Below are 15,157 nucleotides of genomic sequence, written 5' to 3'. Positions count from 1 at the left end.
AACCCTATCCATCCATCCATCCATCCATTCGCTTCCGCTTATCCTTTTCAGGGGGCACTGGAGCCTATCCCACCTGTCATAGGGCGAGAGGCAGGGTACACCCTGGACAGGTCGCCAGTCTGTCGCAGGGCCAACACACAGGGACAGACAACCATTCGCACTCACATTCATTCGCAGATACACACCTAGTGACAATTTGGATTATTCAATTAACCTATCCCCACAAGCTGCATGTCTTTGGACGGTGGGAGGAAGTCGGAGTACCCGGAGAGAACCCACGCAAACACCGGGAGAACATGCAAACTCCACACAGAAAGACCCCGGCCTGATGTTGGAATTAAACTCAGGACCTTCTTGCTGTGCGGCAACAGTGCTAACCACCGTGGTACTTGGTATGACTTGAAAACCCTATATTGGGCCTTAATTAAGACTTTTTTCTTTTCTTTTTTTGCCTGTCCTGTTTGGATCTAATTAAGACAATTCTGAAATTATAGTGGACCAAAATCAACCAGTGATGTAAACCAGTCATTACCAGTTACTGTAAATGCTTGATGGTAATTGTTGCTATCAGGGCATCCACAGCTGGGTATTAGAGACCAATATGTTTTTACATTAGACCAGGTTGTTCTGGTTCAAAAATGAAATCATCACTTTAAAACTGCTTTTTGTATTTATCCAGGTCATCCTTGTTAGATGATTTGAAACATGTGAAAAAAAGCATAAACAAAATAAATCTGCAAGGAAGAAAGACCTTTCTCAGCACTGTACCGCAGACAAAACCTATACTTACCAGACTTGCGACGATCAGATCAGTATCCTAGAGAAAGGAAACAACACATCAGATCACTGTTTAATGACTTACACTGTTGAACCTCTTCACACACAATCCAATTTACTGTGACATGAAATAACTAGTAAGATCCTCAATTTCTTCAAGCCTTTATGAACTCACTGTAGTCTAAAGAGGACAAACTTTAGTTACAGAGTCTCACATGACGATAACATGTGTAATAAAGGCATGCATACTACAGAAGTGCAAAGAAGAGGCACCAATATTTGTTGGTACAGATTATGGCTTTTTAGCTCCATCATTTTCTATCACAAGTCAGTGCTTAATAAAGTGTGAAAAAACCACAACTGTTAGAATCAACGGAAAACCTCATTAGGTTTTAGTTCTGATCTGAATATGTAAATCCTAAAATACATGTAAATTCTGACATGTTATAGTAACAACAGTGGCACGCCATTTTTGCAATTAATTTCTTAAAAATTATAATAAAAAGTCCTTCCATTGTACCTGTTGGCAGGAATCTTTTTGTATTTTGCAATATTTCCCTTTTATATATAATTTTCAAACACATTGTATCAAGCAACTTATTAAGAAACTGATTTAAACTTAGTGTACATAAATTACACACAGGCTTTAACATACACAACATTGCCTACTCACAACTCTGGTTCTCTTAGTCTTTTATTATTGCTTAAATGTTTAACGTACCACTTCTGTTCACTCAGGCAAAAATACTTCTATAGTGGTCTGACTTTAATGTAATACATAAGCAGAATATGAGTGAAGATATAAATCAACAACTGTGGTGCTCTTAAGTGTTTAAGCTACCACTTACACTAACTCACCTAAAATGCGTTCATAGTTATGTCTGCTAGGTAAATCCACAAACAAACGGAGAACACAAACAACTGTATAAAAACAGTTGTTTGTGTTCAAACATAAAAATCAGACACAAATGGCCTGTTAAACTTCAGGGACAGTCAGAGGTCATGTGTGGGGCCTTTGCTGCTACAAGGTATAAATTCTGACCATTTGTTTTTGCCCATCAGTAAATGGTAATGTCACAAAAACCAAACTACGTTAGGTAAGTTGCTAAACATGTTACACAGTGACAATGTCATATTACTGCAGTTACAATTGCTGCTTACTTACCAGCAAAGGCAAAACCGAAGTTCTGTTTCACTCTGTAACAAAAGAACAAAAATACAGAATCAGACAACTGAAATCAGCATCAGAGTCAATACTGCATCACAATCTGTAGTGGGAAAAAAAATCTGTTAAATTCTTTGTTTACAACAGCTTTACTATAAACACCCCATCTTCTCTTTCTGCACCTTATTAAAGATTTCTGTCTTTATTAAGGTGATGTGTCGTTTTATCCATCTGCAATTCCACAGAAATTCCTCATGAACGTAAAGTTCTAATACTTTGGTGCTATTACATAACACAGCAGATACCACAAGCAATGATTTGCTCGCACTGCACACTTGATCAAATGATAACATCACAGTTTCAAAGCGTGCAACAATCACAAATAATACTTGATACTATAAATGCTTGATGGTAGTTCTTCGTATCAGGACTTCCACAGCTGGGTATTAGAGACCAGCATGTTCTCACTTTAGAACAGATAGCTCTGGTTTGGTTTTCTCTGCTTCATACGTGAAATCATCACTTTAAAATGCTTTTTTGTATTTATTCATATCATCCCTGTTAGATGATTTGAAACATGTGACAAAAAAGCATGAACAAAATAAATCTGCAAGGAAGAAAGACTTTTCCCAGCACTGTACCTCAGACAAAATGAACTCACTTTAGTCTAAAGAGGGCAAAATTTAATTGCAGAGTCTCAAATGGCCTTAACATGTGTAATAAAAACAATAATTACTACAGAAATGCTTTGATAAGCCTTTAAAATTAGACATAAATGGCCTATTAAACTTCAGGGACATTTTTAGGGACACTCAGAGATCTAGTGGGGGGGGGCTTTACTGCTTATAAATCCTAAATGTGTTTTTGCCCATGAGCAAATGGCAAGATATCACAAAAAGCCAAACTATTGTATGTAAATTGCTAAAAATGTTACACAATCCCAATTTCATATTGCTTCAGTTACAATCACTGTTTACTTACCAGCAAAGGCAAAACCAAGCTTTATTTCACTCTGTGTAACAAAAGACAAAGAACAAAAATACAGGATCAGAAAACTCAAATCAGCATCAATACTGCATCACTCTCTGTTGTCAAAAAGATTCACTAAACTTCTTTGTTTACTACAGCTGGAATACAAACAACAACTCTCCTCTGTTTTCTTTGGTCTACATCTCATTTAAGATTGCAAAACACTCATACATGAAAAACTGCACGACATATTTTTAAGGCTTTAATATTTGAGGTGGTCTGCATTCAAATTCTACTTCCTAAAATATTACCAACTGCACATAGTATCATAGTAAATATGCTGTAGTTTTAAAATAAATATCTATGTACCATACTAATAATAATAATAATATACTGCCATATTTTATTTATGTGAAGGTGGGCTGTTGTTTATTTCATTAATTTCCCACAAAGTGAGAATTTAAACTGTGCTGCAGATTTAGGTTGGCACAAACAAGCCTTTGTTAAACAGTTCTTAAAAATTAAAGTCTACATATTAGGAGTTCTTATTATTCTTGGGCTATGTCCACACGTACACAGGTACTTTTGAAAATGGAGATTTTTCTATGCGTTTGCACCTTTCGTCCACACTTAAACGGCGTTTTCGGTCACTGAAAAACTAAAAACGCTTGCCAGAATATTTTCGAAAACTCCGTTTTTGCATTTATGTGTGGACAGGGAAACGGAGAAAACGCAGCGCCTTTTTTGACGTCACACTGTGCGCCACGTTATTGTTTCGGTGAAATGCATTTCTACAATACGGTTACTGTTAATTGTTCTCTCTGCAGTGTTTAAATGCTTACATATGCGCACACAGTTACTGTCCCCCCACAGATATGACTCGGTTCTGCTTCTATCCCCCATCTTTGTTTACCATTTCCCACCGAGGCTTCTAGACTTCTGATTGGCCAACATTTCTACACGGTTAGGAATATAGCGCCACCTGCTGCTTTGGCATGTTCCTAGCAGCGTTCTCCTTCATTTCTGCATTTATGTGTGGACGGGATTGTTTTTTAAAACAGAAACGGAAAATCTCCGTTTTCAAAAATACCCGTGTATGTGGGGACATAGCCTATGTTTAATCCTCAGTTTCTCCCCCCACCTCCTTTGTCTTAATTAACCCACAAGACCTGCACACACGCGACTCTTTTTCTCCCGTGTTCGGTCAGAGGCGGTAAAATGGCTCCTTTGATCTTGCCGACAGCTGACACTGAATCTAAGATGGCGTTCGTTAAAAACTTTACAGCATAAAGAATGAGGCTGTTTTAACCAACTGATTTGTGAAGAGAACTAACTGCACCTTATGTAACAGACTGACAAACACACCAAATGTAATTAATAAAACAACACAATAACCGTGGTTCACAGTCAAATTTTCATTTCACACTGGGCTCAAAGGAGCGCTAGGCATTAGCATCGGGTTGTTAGCTCATCAAACACTCCTTTTACATACAAAAATGACAAAGTTTCACTAAGAAAAAGCAACCACCGTGTTACTCTAATATGAGTTATACCTCGGTTGGCTTTATAAATCACTAAAAGAACTCGTTAAATCGCACAAACAGACTATAAACATTTAGGAGAGAAGAGGAGAAGCAGAGCTGCAGCACTCACCCAGAGCGGACTCAGCGAAGTGTGCGGAAAGGCGGATGTCCGGCAGTCAGGTAAAAGATGAGGCGTTCATGGGTAATAGGAAATTCCAGTATTACACACAATGGGCATTATAAACATCAAAAATGTAGGTGATTTTAAATATTCTATACAATATTTATTTGCTACAGAAAAAACTCGCAGAACTTTAAATCTATAACTTGAATAAATATTATTAGAAGGCTCTACTCCTGAACACCAACACCAAAGAGCTGAGTTCACCAGACCTGAAAAAAAACAACAACAACAGTGCACCGTTTTGTTCAGAAGAGATGGGGGAATCTTCAAGTGTTTTGTCTCTCTCTCTCTCTCTCTCTCTCTCTCTCTCTCTCTCACACACACACAGGGAGAGAGAAGTAAGTTTCTAGGTCAGCCTGGGAGCTGCTGAATTTGAATCCACCAATCAGAGAGCCTGTGCACTTTTTCCCTCCAAAACAGGTGCATCTATTTACACACGCAGCACAGAGAGGCACAGGATTATTGCAGTCTATTTCTCATAGTGAGGACTCCCCTCAAACAAATGACCATAATTTCCTAACTGTAGGGGCTAGAACAGTCATTCTTACACCGTTTTGATCAGAAGAGATAGGGGAATCTTCAAGTGTTGACAATTTATCATGAAAATGTGAATTTTTAGAGATATATGACATGGATGACTTATTGACTTAGAAGCCACGAATTCCCCAATATGCAAATTTGAATGCCTGAGGCCACATATATGATTGGCTGCCTGGGAAGCCGTGCAGGCCCTGATTTGTGAATTTGAATTCCTCAGCCCTGATATGATTGGCTGGCTTAGAAGCCATGAAGGCCCCAATATGCAAATTTGAATGCCTCAGGACACATATTTGATTCGCTGGGAAGCCGTGCAGGCCCTGATTTCAAAATTTGAATTTCTCAGTCCTCACAGAGGATTGGCTGCCTGGGGACCTGGCAGAAATATATAGAAATACTATGATTAAGCATAAATACTACATTTAGTAGAAATACTATGTTTTAGCACAAATACTATAAAAAGCAGAAATACAATAATTTAGCAGAAATACTATATTAAGCACAAATCCTATAAAAAGCAGAAATAGGATGATTAAGCATAAACACTACATTTAGTAGAAATACTATGTTTTAGCACAAATACTATAAAAAGCAGAAATATTATAATTTAGCAGAAATACTATATTAAGCACAAATCCTATAAAAAGCAGAAATACTATATTAGGCACAAATCCTATAAAAAGCAGAAATACTATATTAGGCACAAATAGTATAAAAAGCAGAAATACTATAATTTAGCAGAAATACTATGTTAGGCACAAATCCTATAAAAAGAATAAATACTATAATTTAGCAGAAATACTATATTAGGCACAAATCTTATGAAAAGCAGAAATAGTATGATTTAGCAGAATAGTAATAACTTATTGAAACACAAATGCACAGAGGGACACACAAACACAGGCTCTAATCCAGTCAACCAGTCTAACTATGTTCAATTTAAATCCTACAATGACATGCTGCCAAATAAGGGCAGGGTCCTCTCTCTCCCACTAAACACACACACACACACACACACACACACACACACACACAGGGAGAGAGGACTAAGTTTCTAGGTCAGCCTGGGAACTGCTGAATTTGAATCCACCAATCAGAGAGGCTGTTTACGTTTTCCCGCCAAAACAGGTGCATCTTTTTACACACGCAGCACAGAGACATAGACCTGCTTCTTTCAGTTTATTTCACATAGTGAGGATTCCCCTCAAACAAATGACCATAATTTCCTAACCATAGCGGCTAGAGCGGTCATTCTTACACCGTTTTGTTCAGAAGAGATGGGGGAATCTTCAAGTGTTGACAATTTATCATTAAAATATGAATTTTTAGAGATATATGACATGGATGACTTGTTGACTTAGAAGCCACGAATTCCCCAATATGCAAATTTGAATACCTGGAGCCCACATACATGATTGGCTGGCTGGGAAGCTGTGCAGGCCCTGATTTGTGGATTTGAATTCCTCAGCCCTCAGATATGATTGGCTGGCTTAGAAGCCATGAAGGCCCCAATATGCAAATTTGAATGCCTCAGGACACATATATGATTGGCTGGGAAACCGTGCAGGCCCTGATTTGAAAATTTGAATGTCTCAGTCCTCACAGAGGATTGGCTGCCTGGGGACCTGGCAGAAATATATAGAAATATATAGAAATACTATGATTAAGCATAAATACTACATTTAGTAGAAATACTATGTTTTAGCACAAATACTATAAAAAGCAGAAATACTATAATTTAGCATAAATACTATATTAAGCACAAATCCTATAAAAAGCAGAAATGGTATGATTAAGCATAAATACTACATTTAGTAGAAATACTTTGTTTTAGCACAAATCCCATAAAAAGCAGAAATACTGTACTATGATTTAGTAGAAAGACTATAATTAATCAGAAATACTAAATTTAGCAGAAATACTATATTAAGCACAAATCCTATGAAAAGCAGAAATAGTATGATTAAGCATAAATACTACATTTAGCAGAAATACTATATTAAGCACAAATCTTATAAAAAGCAGAAATACTATATTAAGCACAAATCCTATAAAAGCAGAAATAGTATATTAAGCACAAATCTTATAAAATAGCAGAAATAGTGTGATTTAGCACAATAGTAATAACTTAAACAGAAAAATTGGAAAAGCAAAATGGACAGCTGAAAAAATGCTGAACATGCTGAGGTTCCCTCAAATATACTTGTTAAATGACAAAAATCAGCAAAAAAATTTATGACTGCCACACAATTACAAATATGTACACATGAGGAAACACACATGCACAGAGAGACCCACACACAAGATCCAATTCAGTCAACCAGTCTAAATATATTGAATTTGAATCTTAGAATGAGATCATCCCATTAAAAGGCTTTCTCTCTCTCTCTCTCCCTCTCTGTCACACACACACACAAACACACACACACACACACACACACACACACACATACACACACACACAGGGAGAGAGAAGTAAGTTTCTAGGTCAGCCTGGGAGCTGGTGAATTTGAATCCACCAATCAGAGAGGCTGTGCACTTTTCCCCACCAAAACAGGTGCATCTGTTTACACACGCAGCAGCACAGAGAGACACAGGATTATTGCAGTCTATTTCTCATAGTGACGACTCCTCTCAAACAAATGACCGTAATTTCCTAACCGTAGGGGCTAGAACGGTCATTCTTACACCGTTTTGTTCAGAAGAGATGGGGGAATCTTCAAGTGTTGACAATTTAATATTAAAATATGAATTTTTAGAGATATATGACATGGATGACTTGTTGACTTAGAAGCCACGAATTCCCCAATATGCAAATTTGAATGCCTGAGACCACATATGTGATTGGCTGGCTGGGAAGCCGTGCAGGCCCTGATTTGTGGATTTGAATTCCTCAGCCCTCAGATATTATTGGCTGGCTTAGAAGCCACGAAGGCCCCAATATGCAAATTTGAATGCCTCAGGACACTTATTTGATTGGCTGGGAAACTGTGCAGGCCCTGATTTGAAAATTTGAATGTCTCAGTCCTCACAGAGGATTGGCTGCCTGGGGACCTGGCAGAAATATATAGAAATACTATTATTAAGCATAAATACTACATTTAGTAGAAATACTATGTTTTAGCACAAATACTATAAAAAGCAGAAATACTATAATTTAGCAGAAATACTATATTAAGCACAAATCCTATAAAAAGCAGAAATAGGATGATTAAGCATAAACACTACATTTAGTAGAAATATTATGTTTGAGCAAAAATCCTATAAAAAGCATAAATACTATATTAGGCACAAATCCCATAAAAAGCAGAAATAGTATGATTAAGCATAAATACTACATTTAGTAGAAATACTATGTTTTAGCACAAATACTATAAAAAGCAGAAATACTATAATTTAGCAGAAATACTATATTAGGCACAAATCTTATAAAATAGCAGAAATAGTATTATTTAGCACAATAGTAATAAGTTAAACAGAAAAATTGGAAAAGCAAAATGGACAGCTGAAAAAATGCTGAACATGCTGAGGGTCCCTCAAATATACTTGTTAAATGAAAAAATCAGCAAAAAAATGCACAGGGAGAGAGAAGTAAGTTTCTAGGTCAGCCTGGGAGCTGCTGAATTTGAATCCACCAATCAGAGAGCCTGTGTACTTTTTCCCGCCAAAACATGTGCCTCTTTTTACACACGCAGCACAGAGAGGCACAGGATTATTGCAGCCTATTTCTCATAGTGAGGACTCCCCTCAAACAAATGACCATAATTTCCAAACCGTAGGGGCTAGAGCGGTCATTCTTACACCGTTTTGTTCAGAAGAGATGGGGGAATCTTCCAGTGTTTACAATTTATCATTAAAATATGAATTATTAAAGATATTTGACTTGTAATGCACCATAACTGAGTAGAGCGAAGCAAAAACTGCCTTGACTTGCCCTCAAACAACGCTTTCTAACTCAAAATCTATTTGGAGTATCGATATCATTCTTTCACCGTAAGAGACAGCAGGCTTTGGTGAACAATCATGGAAATTTTCAGGTCTCTGTGGAAATCCAACAAAAAGTTATGACGAGAGAAAAAAGTGGTTCATTTCCACAGTTTGAAATCTGAAGAAATCTGAGCGAAGGACGAATTTCCTACCCTCAAACAAGTCCAACTCATTTCAGAACGGTAATAGGTGAGAAAGAAATTCTTGAATTGTGAGCGTCAGGGGTGTCTGAAGATATTCGGGGACAAGCCTCATGTCTTAAAGTCGCTTCGTTAAGGAGATATGACGATTCGAATATGCCTCTCATTACAGAAATCCAGCGGTGATTTTGAACAAGCTCTCCATTCACTTTATATGGAGAGTTTTCTGACCTTGTGTTAGTCTGAGGAGATTTGCAAAAATTCTATAAATCCCACAACAATGATGGTGACATTTTCTGAAAGCCAGCAAAAATACCTACGTTTTGATGTATAATTTGTGGAAGTTGAGTGAAAATTGAGCAAGTAGCAGGAAGTTGTTCGGACATGAAGTGAAAATTGCAAAACCTTCAGTGGCACACTGGAAGCCAAGAGCATAGCAACCATAACAACGCATGTATTTTGTGAAAAATCACAATTTTGCAACTCAAAACTTTAAGAGGCATAAAAGTAAAACAGTAGAAGATTTGAAAAAGCTGAATCATACCTGAATAGCCCAATAATTTGTGAACATTTTAAAATTTGAATGGTTGTTCTAGGTGAAAATATGAGGAAGTAGTTAAGTTTCAAAAACAAGCAAATTTTAGCAGAATTGCTGAAGTTTCCCATTCATTTCAATGGGACAAATTAAAGGAAAAAAGCTTAATATTTTAAAAAGTATAATAGTTAAAAATACCAAAAGTCATAGCGCACATTAGCAGAAGAAGCAGAATAGTTTAAAATTTGAACGGTGAAAATCGGCTGAAAATTGTGGAAGTAGTTAAGTGCCAAAAAGTGTACGGAAGCAACTAGAATAATAATAATAAAGAATAAAGAGAAACAGGAACTCAATAGTGTGGATGCTTAAAGCATCCACACAACTAGAAAAATTTGCATTTCCTGCGAAAATGCAGTGTGGATGCTTAAAGCTGAAGCTGTATGCAAAAACTAGCTGAAAAAGCTGAAAAGTTGCAGAAATTGTAAAAACTTTGCAGAAGCAAAAGAAGTTTGCTAAAATGGAATAACTTAGCAGAACTGCAATATCTTAGAGGAAACATAATACTTGGCAGAAATACAATAGCATAGCAGAATTTAGCAGAAATATTGTAACTTACCAGAAACATGATAACTTCTCAAAAATACAAGAATTTAGGAGAAATAGTATAAGATAACAGAAAGAATATATTTAGCCAAAAATACTTAAACATTACAGAAACACTATGATTTAGAAAAATAGTACAACAGAGCAGAAATATTGTGATTTACCAGAGACACTGTGATGAACTATGAATATTGTAATTTTAAATTAAGACTATGTTTTAGCACAAATATTATAATTTGGCAGAAATACTATAATTTAGCAGAAATACTATATTAAGCACAAATCCTATAAAAAGCAGAAATGGTATGATTAAGCATAAATACTACATTTAGTAGAAATACTTTGTTTTAGCACAAATCCCATAAAAAGCAGAAATACTGTACTATGATTTAGTAGAAAGACTATAATTAATCAGAAATACTAAATTTAGCAGAAATACTATATTAAGCACAAATCCTATGAAAAGCAGAAATAGTATGATTAAGCATAAATACTACATTTAGCAGAAATACTATATTAAGCACAAATCTTATAAAAAGCAGAAATACTATATTAAGCACAAATCCTATAAAAGCAGAAATACTATATTAAGCACAAATCTTATAAAATAGCAGAAATAGTGTGATTTAGCACAATAGTAATAAGTTAAACAGAAAAATTGGAAAAGCAAAATGGACAGCTGAAAAAATGCTGAACATGCTGAGGTTCCCTCAAATATACTTGTTAAATGACAAAAATCAGCAAAAAAATTTATGACTGCCACACAATTACAAATATGTACACATGAGGAAACACACATGCACAGAGAGACACACACACAAGATCCAATTCAGTCAACCAGTCTAAATATATTGAATTTGAATCTTACAATGGGATCATCCCATTAAAAGGCTTTCTCTCTCTCTCTCTCTCTGTCACACACACACACACACACACACACACACACACACACACAGGGAGAGAGAAGTAAGTTTCTAGGTCAGCCTGGGAGCTGGTGAATTTGAATCCACCAATCAGAGAGCCTGTGCACTTTTCCCCACCAAAACAGGTGCATCTGTTTACACACGCAGCAGCACAGAGAGACACAGGATTTTTGCAGTCTATTTCTCATAGTGACGACTCCCCTCAAACAAATGACCGTAATTTCCTAACCGTAGGGGCTAGAACGGTCATTCTTACACCGTTTTGTTCAGAAGAGATGGGGGAATCTTCAAGTGTTGACAATTTAATATTAAAATATGAATTTTTAGAGATATATGACATGGATGACTTGTTGACTTAGAAGCCACGAATTCCCCAATATGCAAAGTTGAATGCCTGAGACCACATATGTGATTGGCTGGCTGGGAAGCCGTGCAGGCCCTGATTTGTGGATTTGAATTCCTCAGCCCTCAGATATGATTGGCTGGCTTAGAAGCCACGAAGGCCCCAATATGCAAATTTGAATGCCTCAGGACACTTATTTGATTGGCTGGGAAACTGTGCAGGCCCTGATTTGAAAATTTGAATGTCTCAGTCCTGACAGAGGATTGGCTGCCTGGGGACCTGGCAGAAATATATAGAAATACTATTATTAAGCATAAATACTACATTTAGTAGAAATACTATGTTTTAGCACAAATATTATAAAAAGAAGAAAAACTATAATTTAGCAGAAATACTATATTAAGCACAAATCCTATAAAAAGCAGAAATACTATAATTTAGAACAAATAGTATAAAAAGCAGAAATACTATAATTTAGCAGAAATACTATGTTAGGCACAAATCCTATAAAAAGCAGAAATACTATAATTTAGCAGAAATACTATGTTAGGCACAAATCCTATAAAAAGCAGAAATACTATAATTTAGCAGAAATACTATATTAGGCATAAATCCTATGAAAAGCAGAAATAGTATGATTTAGTAGAAATACTGTATTTAGCACAAGTACCGAAAAGTACCAGAAATACTATGATTTAGCAGAATAGTAATAACTTATTGAAACACAAATGCACAGAGGGACACACAAACACAGGCTCTAATCCAGTCAACCAGTCTAACTATGTTCAATTTAAATCCTACAATGACATGCTGTCAAATAAGGGCAGGGTCCTCTCTCTCCCACTAAACACACACACACACACACACACACACACACACACACACACACACACACACACAGGGAGAGAGGACTAAGTTTCTAGGTCAGCCTGGGAGCTGCTGAATTTGAATCCACCAATCAGAGAGGCTGTTTACGTTTTCCCGCCAAAACAGGTGCATCTTTTTACACACGCAGCACAGAGACATAGACCTGCTTCTTTCAGTTTATTTCACATAGTGAGGATTCCCCTCAAACAAATGACCATAATTTCCTAACCATAGGGGCTAGAGCGGTCATTCTTACACCGTTTTGTTCAGAAGAGATGGGGGAATCTTCAAGTGTTGACAATTTATCATTAAAATATGAATTTTTAGAGATATATGACATGGATGACTTGTTGACTTAGAAGCCACGAATTCCCCAATATGCAAATTTGAATACCTGGAGCCCACATACATGATTGGCTGGCTGGGAAGCTGTGTAGGCCCTGATTTGTGGATTTGAATTCCTCAGCCCTCAGATATGATTGGCTGGCTTAGAAGCCATGAAGGCCCCAATATGCAAATTTGAATGCCTCAGGACACATATATGATTGGCTGGGAAACCGTGCAGGCCCTGATTTGAAAATTTGAATGTCTAAGTCCTCACAGAGGATTGGCTGCCTGGGGACCTGGCAGAAATATATAGAAATATATAGAAATACTATGATTAAGCATAAATACTACATTTAGTAGAAATACTATGTTTTAGCATAAATACTATAAAAAGCAGAAATACTATAATTTAGCAGAAATACTATATTAAGCACAAATCCTATAAAAAGCAGAAATAGGATGATTAAGCATAAACACTACATTTAGCAGAAATACTATGTTTGAGCAAAAATCCTATAAAAAGCAGAAATACTATATTAGGCACAAATCCAATAAAAAGCAGAAATAGTATGATTAAGCATAAATACTACATTTAGTAGAAATACTATGTTTTAGCACAAATAGTATAAAAAGCAGAAATATTGTAATTTAGCAGAAATACTATATTAGGCACAAATCGTATAAAATAGCAGAAATAGTATTATTTAGCACAATAGTAATAAGTTAAACAGAAAAATTGGAAAAGCAAAATGGACAGCTGAAAAAATGCTGAACATGCACAGGGAGAGAGAAGTAAGTTTCTAGGTCAGCCTGGGAGCTGCTGAATTTGAATCCACCAATCAGAGAGCCTGTGTACTTTTTCCCGCCAAAACATGTGCCTCTTTTTACACACGCAGCACAGAGAGGCACAGGATTATTGCAGCCTATTTCTCATAGTGAGGACTCCCCTCAAACAAATGACCATAATTTCCAAACCGTAGGGGCTAGAGCGGTCATTCTTACACCGTTTTGTTCAGAAGAGATGGGGGAATCTTCCAGTGTTTACAATTTATCATTAAAATATGAATTATTAAAGATATTTGACTTGTAATGCACCATAACTGAGTAGAGCGAAGCAAAAACTGCCTTGACTTGCCCTCAAACAACGCATTCTAACTCAAAATCTATTTGGAGTATCGATATCATTCTTTCACCGTAAGAGACAGCAGGCTTTGGTGAACAATCATGGAAATTTTCAGGTCTCTGTGGAAATCCAACAAAAAGTTATGACGAGAGAAAAAAGTGGTTCATTTCCAGAGTTTTAAATCTGAAGAAATCTGAGCGAAGGACGAATTTCCTACCCTCAAACAAGTCCAACTCATTTCAGAACGGTAATAGGTGAGAAAGAAATTCTTGAATTGTGAGCGTCAGGGGTGTCTGAAGATATTCGGGGACAAGCCTCATGTCTTAACTTTGCTTCGTTAAGGAGATATGACGATTCGAATATGCCTCTCATTACAGAAATCCAGCGGTGATTTTGAACAGGCTCTCCATTCACTTTATATGGAGAGTTTTCTGACATTGTGTTGGTCTGAGGAGATTTGCGAAAATTCTATAAATCCCACAACAATGATAGTGACATTTCCTGAAAGCCAGCAAAAATACCTACGTTTTGATGTATAATTTGTGGAAGTTGAGTGAAAATTGAGCAAGTAGCAAACAGTTGTTCGGACATGAAGAGAAGACTGCAAAACCTTCAGTGACACACTGGAAGCCAAGAGCATAGCAACCATAACAACGCATGTATTTTGTGAAAAATCACAATTTTGCAACTCAAAACTTTAAGAGGCATAAAAGTAAAACAGTAGAAGATTTGAAAAAGCTGAATCATACCTGAATAGCCCAATAATTTGTGAACATTTTAAAATTTGAATGGTTGTTCTAGGTGAAAATATGAGGAAGTAGTTAAGTTTCAAAAACAAGCAAATTTTAGCAGAATTGCAGAAGTTTCCCATTCATTTCAATGGGACAAATTAAAGGAAAAAAGTGGAATATTTTAAAAAGTATAATAGCAAAAAATACCAAAAGTCATAGCGCACATTAGCAGAAATAGCAGAATAGTTTAAAATTTGAACGGTGAAAATAGCACAAAAATTGTGGAAGTAGTTAGCGGACGAAAAACGAGCAACTTGAAGAATAATAATAAAGAATAAAGAGAAACAGGAACTCAATAGTGTGGATGCTTAAAGCATCCACACAACTAGAAAAATTTGCATTTCCTGCGAAAATGCAGTGTGG

The sequence above is a fragment of the Mchenga conophoros genome, linkage group LG16, assembly GCF_057382185.1.
Source record: "Mchenga conophoros isolate Kocher_MC1m ecotype Shallow Benthic linkage group LG16, M_conophoros_male_GT1.1, whole genome shotgun sequence".
NCBI lineage: Eukaryota > Metazoa > Chordata > Actinopteri > Cichliformes > Cichlidae > Mchenga > Mchenga conophoros.
This window is presented reverse-complemented; position numbering follows the sequence as displayed.